Genomic DNA, 11,197 nt, shown 5'->3' with positions numbered 1-11,197 from the left:
GGTTCCTGTGAGCTCATAGACTAATTATCTTCTCACGTAGGGTAATGAGGTTTTCAGTTTGACTTTTTTTTTTTTTTCCTGACTGTAGTCTGTTGAGATGTTGCCTTCTACCAAATTATTCTGTGCTGAAGGCTTCATTCTTGCCAAAAGCTACTAAAAGTCACCTATCAGCTGCTGGGATGTTGCTATAAAACCATCAAAGCGTAATGCCCTTCAATGCTTTTCTTTTGTTGCAGTTGCAGGTTGACTTACTCCAGGCTCATAAAATTCATAATGTTCCTAATCCACTGTCTCACTACGAGAGCAATTCAAAAAGAAAGTGCCTTTCTTTCTCAACTGCTTCTACCGCATAGTTTAAAAGGCAGGGCTTCTTAGAGCCACAAAGTCCTGTGGAGATTTACTAAAGTCATCCCTCTAGTATTCACTTGCTTTTCACTGTGATTCTCAGTCTCTGAAGTCACATGGACTTACAACACTGGGTCTGGTACTTGTAACCAGGACTTTCCCCCACTGTCCTTAATCACTCCAGGCTAGAGGCATCCGGCACATTGCAATTCGATGAACTATGTGTGTCTCATGTCCTCATCCCTTATAATGAGTTTTCTTTTGGGTATCTGGTCAGATCACAGACAGAATCAATTTTTCATTTAAATGTTGATAAATTAAATTGATTATTTCTTCAATTATCTTCTCAGAGAAAGGGTTTGCTTTCCTTTTATTTTTTTTTCTTACCTCTGTAATTTTGTAACTCCCTTTACCTATTTTCATGTGTAGGAGGTTAGAAATTCACATCTTGATATAAGTTTTTGGGTTAAAATATTAGTCACATATTCTATAATCAATACATTGGCAAGTTATTTAACACCTCCATGTTTGTTATATATAAGTAGATATAAAATAGCACTAGATTACTTATAGTACGATCATAATTTTCATAGTATAAGTTTCTTAAGGAAATAACTGACATGAATAGTAACTATTAGGTAGCTTTATTTTTTGATGTTTTATTTTGAAGACAGGGTTTTACTTTATTGCAGTTCTCCTTTAATAGTGTCTCTAGTAGCTGGGACCACTGAAGGGTACCACCATGCCTAGCTTTCAGGGTATGCCAGGAATCGAACCTGGGATTCTATTCCATGTGGCCTCAGGCATCTGGGTAGAGAATCTACCACCATGCACTACCATGCCTTGATGACAACTTTTTAAAATTAACTTTTTATTTTTGAATAAATTGAAATTTAAATAAATTAAAAGATAGTAAAGAGCATTTCCTGTGTCTCACACTGATTTACACCTAATTGTTAGCATCTTGCATCACCAAGCTGTTTAAAATATTGAAAACTCGATAATTAGTGAATTAATATATACTAAATTCTAGTTTAAAATTTAAATTTCACTGGTTTTGCAACTCATTTCCTTTTCTTCTCCTCCAGCAACAAATGCAAAATAACACAGTGACTATGGTCAATGTTTTCAAAGAACATATTTTTCTTTATTCACTTTATTTAGCATCTTGTAAACTCTGTACATATCAAATTATAACAATCTGATTAAATGATAACTGGTTTATGCCAAATGTAAAGCAGGTATGAAGGACATTTTTCCAATACCTAGAAATGTGTCCCTGTCAGTATAATAAGTTATCGGGAAGGACAAAATTGCATTGTTAAAATGTTTATTGATTAAGCTTCATAGTCTTTTTTTTAATATTGCTTAGATAGTTGCAGTAACTACGGATAATATATCATTTGATACCAAAACCATAAAAATAATACTTCAGTGGAAATAATATCCTGATCATGGTATCTATTGTATATCGGATTAATAGAAAATGTCAGGAGATATGTTATTACAAAATAGAATAAAGCGTGCTGTCAAAATATGTCACTAAGACACTAATGACTAGATAATTTTGAAAATTTACTGAAATACTACATATTTTTTAGCAACAACAGAATGTATTGTATTATATCTTAATATTTCATTGCAAGACTTTATTACAAAGGAGGTGGTTTTAAATTCACATACATTACTTTCATTCACAATACTGTTTATCTTAATTTATCATTGCTGTTTACTGATATGCTTCAGTTATAAGAGAAGGTCAAACATTCTTCCTCAGGGCATTTCAATCTCTGGCAACAATTTTTATTTGCTGATCATAAATGTACTTTAGATTTCTGCATTGTTATTTTATGTAATAATGTCAAGGACAAACATTCTGAAGCATGTCTAATAACATTGAGGTCCATTTTCTTCCTCCTACAATTCAGCACCCTATTAAATTCAAAGATAACTGAACATATCCTTATATTGGTAGAGATTATTAGATTTTTTTTTTCCAAAAGGTTGTTCTTGTTTCCTTTTTTTTTTTTTTTTTTTATTCTCAGTTTGGAGAATATCTTTGTTCAAAAAAAAAATGATGTATGAAAGAAAAGTCGGTAGAAGAAAAAATGCTACCATTTTCTAGGCCATTTTTCTCCCAGATTCCACTAAAGTAATAAACAGGACATATACATTATGAATATAAACTATGAATAAACTAAATGAGAAAAATTTTAGTAATTTAGAGTAGGTAACCTTTATCTTGTGTTTGTTGATAATTTTATTTATTATTTTTAATTTTAAATTAGGATTCCTGATTTTACAAGTAATCATTGTGCATCTTTGTGGGGTGCAGTATTATTTTTCAAAGCATGCATGTGTTGGGGTAATAATCAAAAGGATATAGCTGTATTCAGTGCCTTCCGCAGTGAAAGTTACAGAATGCTGCACACCTTCATTGAAAATATTTTTAATTGTGAAAAGTCACTTACATTCTGACTGGATTAAGTGGAATCTCATTGTGGTTTGGATTTCTGATGATAAGAGATGTTGAGCATGTTTTCATATGCTTTTTGGCAGTTTGTAAGTCCCCACTCAGTATATACCAAATGTTTGCACTCTATAGCAGTAACTGAAAGACTGCAGGAGGGCAGCTGTGGATATCAGAGACAGTGTGGGGGATGAGACCAAGTCGGTATTAGGGTGTGGGAGAAAGGAGACCAAGGGAGAAAAAAAAGAAAACTCGCATTAAATAGACATAAAAATAAAAAAGTTACTGGCTAATGATAATGTATATATAGTAATGTCCTTGACTTGACTAATATGCCATGTATTCATGCTGGAAAAACCATGCTGTACACTGTAAAGATGAACAGTCATCAAATGTAATTTTTTTTTTTTTTTGGAGAGGTTTTCGCTATAGGGCGCGTGCACTCGCCAGAAAGACAGAGAGAGACAGAGAGACAGAAAGCGAGAAATCACCCCCCCCCAGAGGGGATGGCCACGCCGCAATCCCTTCTCCTCCATTCTCTTCTCGGGATCTTGGGCACGCACGCACACGCGCCCGGTGTGAGTTTAAGCCACCGGATCCGAGACTTGAACCGCAGTCGACTATGTGGGAGACCAGCGACATAGCCATTACGCTAACTGCTGGTCCCTCAAATGTAAACTTTTTAAAAGTTACTTTTTAGAGAATAAATCTGTAAAAGTTACTCATCGGTACATAGTCAAATATGTTCACTGTCGTGTTTCTTTGTTACTGATCAGAAGTTTATGGTCTTCCTGATGGTAAAAGCTGTGTCCTTGCTTGTTCATCTTTGCATCCCCTAGCAGCCCTCCAAAGAAACCTTAAAAGACTAGGTTAATAAATGCTCCAGCATGGAATCTTGGAAGGGACTATTTCAATTTTTCATATGTGTTTAGTCTTTGTGGAGTCTTTTTTGAAAATATATTTTGAATATTAATCATGTACCTTTATTTATTTTACAAGTGCTTTCTTCCAGCCTAACAATATCTTTTAACTTTCTTTCTGTTGTTTATTTTGCCATCTGCATTTTTAAACTTTAAAAACATCCAAATAATTTTGATTTCTTTTACATGGATTTCCAATGAATTTCATAGAAACTCTATCCCTATAGCCAACTTAAAGAAAAACTTTTTAATACATTTTTAAAATACTCTTTTATTTAGAATCAGAGGTCAGGCTTTTGTGTCAAATTCCTGAGTTTGAATCAAGACTCCGCTACTTATTGTTCATGTGGTTTTGTTCAAGTTATTCAACCTCTTTACTCTTTAGCTTTCTTATCTGAAGAAAGACAATAATAACAATACCATAAGTTATTATGGAGAAGAAATCAGCTAATATGTACAGGGAACTCTGCAAACCGTCTTGCATATAGTGATAAACCAATACCTGAAAATGTTATTTTTATGTTTATGTTTCTACTAAACGTATTTTGTACAGTATGAAGAAGAGTTATGTGTATATCTTAACAGGCTCTCAAGCCATTTAACACATTTGTTTGAATTATTTATCTTTTTGCCTAAAACATGAAGGATCTCTTTCATCAAATGTAAAACCTGATCTATAGATGGGTCTCTCTCTCTTCATGTTTATTTTATTCCATTGATCTCGGTGCTTTCTGATGTCATGTGTGCATAGTTTAATTACTTTTGGAATTTTAACCTTGACATCTAAATGTGCAAGTCATTCATCATTCCTAAATCTACTTCTTTCTTAATTTCTCTCCATATATCTTTCCTTTACCAAAATTAGATTAATTTCTTAACAGTTTTCTCTAGATGAACCTTGTAATTTCAAAGAATAATGATAGCATTTATGAACCAATTTAGAGAGGATTGTCAACTTTACAATACTGACTCATTTAAAACACAAATATGCCATGTATTTTATTGTTAAATGTCTTCTTTTGTAAAGTCTAATTTTGAAAAAAAGGATATTGCTTTCTCAATATATATTCTGGTATTTTCTAAAAGAAACGTAGACCCAGCACTGCTAAGACACTGTGCTCAGCCTCCTGGGTCTACATGGAGATCCAGGTTTTATTTTTCATTCAAACCAAAGGTCAAATGTAGACCCTGCTCCCCCAAAACAAAACAACACACTTTTTATTTCTACTTAATGTGGGTTATATAAAAATATTAAATAATTTGTTATAATAAACTAACCCTTAAAATAAAAGCAAACTTTATATCTCAACTAGCCATTGCTCAGAATTTCTGCAAACCATCATAGATGTAAACATTATCCTCATTTTAGCACACACACACTTAACACCTACACACTTAAATACTGTTGAACTATGTGTTAAAATGCAAATAATGTCTTACAACTTACTTATTCACTTCACTGTTGTTAGTAATTGATATATAACTCGCTTATTAGCCTCTACATACTATGAATGAACTGCTCTTTATTAACTGATTAAAAAGAGAATTATCCTGGGAACCAGCAGTTAGCGTAATGGCTATGTCGCTGGACTCCCATGTAGTCGACCGCGGTTCGTGTCCCGGACCCGGTGGCTTAAAACTCACGCCGGGCGCGTGTGCGTGCGTGCCCAAGATCCCGAGAGGAGAATGGAGGAGAAGGGATTGTGGCGTGGCCATCCCCTCTGGGGGGTGATTTCTTGCTTTCTGTCTCTATGTCTCTCTCTGTCTGTCTGGCAAATGCACGTGCCCTACAGTGAAAACCTCTCCAAAAAAAAAGAGAATTATCCTTCCTTGCGTAAATATGCCTACATTTTCTCTTGGAAGGTATCCTTACTTAATTTGTAGTTGATATGCACTACATCTAGTTATATATGTATCAAGACCTAGGCATATGACTTAAATCTAGCCATTCAGAATGTAACACAACCTGACCATGAATATTCAGAACACTGATGTGCAATGAGAAGTAGACTGAGATAACAAAGAAGAGCATTTGTGTGTTGTGTTCTGAACTTCCAACTCTTGAAGAAAATATAGGAATTGCTATCTACCTAGCAATTATTTGATAGTTGATAATGCATATCGTATGTAGGAAAGAAGACCTGAGAAATGCACAGACAAAAAGTCAGAATACTTTTAAGCATATGAGGAAAAAAGAAAACAAAACAAAACCCCCGTCAGCTCTGTAGTCTGAATAAAGCAGCTGGATACCACATGCTGGTTCCAGTTCCAGACCTGGCAACTTGAGAAACCAGCAGAGGATGTGTATGTGCATACCCAAAATCCTGAAAGGAGGGAGAGATGGAAGAGAAAGGATTGCAGGATTGCAGTGTGACTATTTCCCATGGAGGATTGAATTCTCCTCTTCTTCTGACTCTCTCTGGCGAGTGCATGTGCCCTCTGGCAATAAATAAAGAAATCTGTTTTTGAAAACAGTTTTGAACAAAATGTAAAAAATTTAGTAAGAAGACCAAGGTACAAGTACAGTAAAAATAAATATTATTTCCTCTGATTTTACACATTAATTTTCAGAGCATATGTACTTCAGAAGACTTATGGGAAGCAGTAGGACAACTTTAATATCTAATATAGCAAATTTTCTAACTTTATTAGTTAAGAGAATCTATTAGAAGAAAAGTAGAAATCATCAAATTTGGAATCTGTATGTCCAGTAGATTTTTTTAAAAAAACTAGTTTTCCTTTTATTTTTGTCTTTATGTCTAGGTAAATAAAACATTCTCTTCTAAGTTATATGTCTAAAATGAATTGGACAAGTAGGATGCATAGTGGTTAAGGCTCTAGACTCCCACATGGTCAACCATGGTTTGAATCCCAGGCCCAGATGCTTGAAACACACCAGGTGCATGTGCTTGAGTGCCCAAAAATCCAAGAGGAGAATGGAGGAAAAGAGATTGTGGTGTGACCACCGTCCCTGGGGCCTAAGGGGAGGGCATGTGCCTTTTTGTGCTCTGTCTCTCTGTCTTTCTAGCAAGCACATGCACTCTATAGCAAAAATCTCTCTAAAAATGAAATAAATATAATGAATGGAAATGAATATCTCTTGTAGATTCTATGTTTAAAATAGATGCCCCAAAATCCGCAAGCTTAATTAATGTAATAACCTGTGTTAAATCATAAAGTCACTGTCAAAGTGGGGCCAGCAGGTGGTGTAGTGGTTGTGGTGCTGGACTCCCACATAATCAACTGCAGTTCAGGTCTTGGAACCAGAGGCTTGAAAATCACACCAGGCATGTGTGAATGCATGCCCAAAATGTGTAGAGGAGAACGGAGGAGATAGAATTGCATCACAAGGAAGGTAATTAGGGAGAAAAAAATGAAGAGGTAAGACATTTATGGGATACGGAAATGGTTTATTACTTGTTGATGATGACGTGTATAATATCCTCAACTGGACTGGTCTGAAGTATATTTCATGTTGGGTAAATCCTCTATACAGGCTAAATTATGTATAACAACTGAACGTATAACAATAATAAAAATAAAAATAAAAATAAGTAAAAGAAAAAACTCTCTTAAAAAAAAACCCTGCCAATGTTAAAACAATTTATGTTGCAATTAGTCTACAGTGATGTAAAGAAAAGTTTATTTTATTGATTAAATTCAGTTTTTAAATATAGTTGTTACAATCTCTGTTGTCATTAATCATAATTTGGATGATGTGCTTGTGTAGATGATTTTACAGGAAGACAAGTCAAAACAGTGAAAGGCCACAGGAGAGGCTGTTATTGAAATAAAAAGAATTTTAGTAGCTTCTGCTATTTTTTAAAAGAATTATTATTTTATTTAACTTTATCTTAATTTTGAACAAACAGGGACTGAGCAAGAGAGAGAGGGAAAGTGAGACAGGAAGCTGCCAGGTCTAGGACTTGAATGATGGTTGGCCATGTGGGAGTCCAGCACTCTTAACCACCACACCACCTGCTGGCCCCAGTTTCTGTTATGTTTTAGACAATGTATACTTTCACATCTCTATATTTCAGGTAACAAATATTTCTTAAAAATTAAGACAATGTCAAAGCAAAAATTGCACCAGTCGAATTTAAATAGACAAAGAAAACTTCAGTCAATGCTGCTGTTTTGAAGCAAAGTTCTAGAAAGCTTGAGGGATTATAGGCTATCTCTGGTGCTAATTGACTATGCCCAAGGGAAAAGTAAACTTTGTCCTATCTCCATGATAGGACACTTGGATCAAGAAACTTGTCAAACAGGTTCCTGCCCTTCCAGAGAAAATAGGGGATAGAGACCCTACCTTTATTGATAATTACATTTCAAAGAGATAACTTCCAGGTTCCTGAGAAAGTCTTGGTTTGTAAACTGACCAGAAGCCTTTAAAAATATTTACATTTCAAAGGGGCTGAGAAAGTATTCACAAAGACAAGTATTCTTAGGTAAATATTCTAACAAAATGGAGGTCAAAGGCCAAGAGTCAAAAAAATTTTAAAAAATCTGTCTTCAGAAGTTCAGTCAAGCTAAGGAACTTCTTTGGGAAGCTGCAATGATTTGATTTCTTTCTCAAGCATGCTAAAAAATTTAGAAAGATTTGTTCTATTCGGGACAAAATTGCTTCTGGCTATTCTTCCAAATATAGTATATTGTAGGGAGTCTTACAGGAGAGCATACTATATTATTTATTGGAGAAGGCCTTCAGTGTCTCAGCAAGTACACTAGGTAATGTGTTAATACTGTGAATAGCCTCATACTGATTCTGTTTTGATTATTAATTCTGTCACCAATATACAAGCCTAGAAAATGATACCACATAGCTGGCCACAGTTTCTTCTTTAGTAAAATTGTGTAATTTTTAGAGTTTTAGCCAAGATAAACCTAAATAAATTCGAGTACTGACTGTTATCTTGTCTGGCATACAATATATTTTATTTAACTATTGATTTTTTTCTCAAAGACCAGTTATTAATTTTCTGACATTTGGGTAGCAGGCATGCGTGTGTAATCTGTAATGTATGCGAATAAAATAAAAATACTCCAGATATTTTGAATTTCAGCTGTTTCCAGAATCACCTGAAGCAAATGGATTTCTCTAGAGGAATCTGGTAAAAATAATTGCATTTGGGGACCAGCAAATGGCAAAATATTACATCGTTGGGCTCCCACATCATCGATGGTGGTTCGAGTCCCAGACCCGGTTACTTGAAACTCATTCTGGGAGCATGTGCATATGTGCCCAAGATCCCAAGAGGAGAATGGAGGAGAGAGATTGTTGTGTGGCCATTATTCCTACTCCCCCTAGGGGGTGATTTCTCACTTTCTGTCTCTCTATCTCTCCAGCAAGCCCACCTGCCCTATAGCAAAAATCTCTCTCTCTTAAAAAAATCATCTTAAGGGACCAGCAGACAGCATAGTTACATTGTACATAGTGACATTACAGCATCGTTCATAGTTACAATACAGCATGGCTACATCTCCAGACTCCCACATGGTTGACAACAGTTCTAGCCCTGCACCCAGTGGCTTGAAAATCATACTGGGAGATACGTGCACGTGTGCCTAAGATCCCAGGAGGACAATGGAGGAGAAGGTATTGTGGAGTGGCCACTCAACCTGGGGGAGAGGGTGATTTATTACTTTCTGTTCCCTATCTCTTCTCTCTGTCTCTCTCTCTCGTGAGTGCAGGTGCTCTAAAGCAAAAATTTCTCAAAAATAAAATTAAAAAATGTGTCTTTAGTTTTTCACAAGTTAGTGTACAGCTACCATGCTTTTAATAAAAGAAGAATTTACCATGTATTGGTTGGCTTATTCAGAAGGCTATTTACAAGAGGCATTGTTACCAAATAAACTTAAGGACTGGGACCTTAACTCTCATCACACAGTATGCCAGTTTCTGAGACAAGAGTTTGCTTAGAGGAAGATTTATTATGGGAGATAACAACTGGGAGGTTGGTAGAATCCAAGTCTCTCCAAGGATCTTGACCATGAGTGAGGGACAAGCAGTATTTTTAAACATAAGTTAGGAATGTGACAATGTGAGGGTCTGGAGCTAGGAATCCAGAGCTTTTCAGAGCAGTTTCTATGATGTCTGCAATGGATGGTGCTGTTTTTCTTGGTGCCAGGTGGTCTCAGGGAGGGTCCAGAGGGAGATGTGATCATCAGGTGTGTTCCAGTAAAGACCTCCAGTCAAAGAACCCTTAGGATACATATAAAAGATCCCTTCCAGCCTTAGATACTGCTTACGCCTGGGTCTTGCACAAGTTGAACAATCAAGGCTCTCACGATGTGATAATGACAGGACCATCATCACAGTGTGTGGAGAGTACTGATTAGTCAGGTTTGAGAGCATGTCGTGAAGTAATAACCTAGGACTCCAGGCATATTTACTACATATAAAAACATATTTTAACTCAGACTTTTAATGTAAACTTATGCGATAAAATAAAGACATTTATTGATACAGTCTCTGCTCTGTTGTCTGATGCTTACCTGGCTAAATAAAATAGATCTTGCTCATAATAAAATAATAGTCTATTGGAGTAGCTCATAACCATAGCCACATAGTTAGAATGACCTTAGAAGTAATTTCCACATAGAATGGTCAAATTGCTGTCAATAGATTCATGTACCTACTGTTTGAACAGAATACTAACCTGTTTCTAGGCTTTAAGTTTCAAGTCTTTCCAATGTTTTCCTACCTTTTGAGTAAATATTAAAAAGTGGGGGGGCTGGCAGGTGGCATAGTGGTTAAGAGCACTGGACTCCCACATGGCCGACCACAGTTCGAGTACCGGACCTGGCGGCTTCCTTTCTCACTTTCCCTCTCTCTCTCTCTCTTTCTCACTCTGTCCCTCTCTGGTCAAATTAAATAAATAAATAAATGAATGAATAAATTAAAAAAAACATATATATATATGAAAGTAGAAATGGAATATTATGGATGATAACATGCATGATTAAACCACTATGCAGTTCATTATAGATGGAAAACCACATTTAGTATGTTGTGATGATGCTCAGGGAATGAATGTAAATTAATAATAAAAAAGCATTAAAATACCTATTTGATGACTGCAGTAAGCTATATAGCCCTTGCTAGGTGCTACTTTAGTATGTTCATTCTATTCACTGAGGTTTATGCCTAAAGTCAGACTTGTGTTCATGGTTATGTATATATAAGTTGTGCTTGCTATTGAAAATATTTAGATTTATTAAGATATTTAGTGAAACAATAAAATGGGTGAGACACAGAAAGCAACAATAGATACCAGACACAGTGTGGGAGGGGGGTGGGAGAAGGCAGAGGGTGAGATAGGGAATCAAGGATGGGAAAAAGGCAAAATATACAGGAAAAAAGAAATGGAAAAGTATCTGTTGACAATAACACATATGTTGATGTGCTTGATTGAGTCAATATACAGTGTATTCTGAATGGAAAAATCTTATTTTGTATGCT

Source organism: Tupaia chinensis, unplaced genomic scaffold (assembly GCF_000334495.1).
Source record: "Tupaia chinensis unplaced genomic scaffold, TupChi_1.0 Scaffold147665_1, whole genome shotgun sequence".
NCBI classification, from domain to species: Eukaryota; Metazoa; Chordata; class Mammalia; order Scandentia; family Tupaiidae; genus Tupaia; species Tupaia belangeri.
This window is presented reverse-complemented; position numbering follows the sequence as displayed.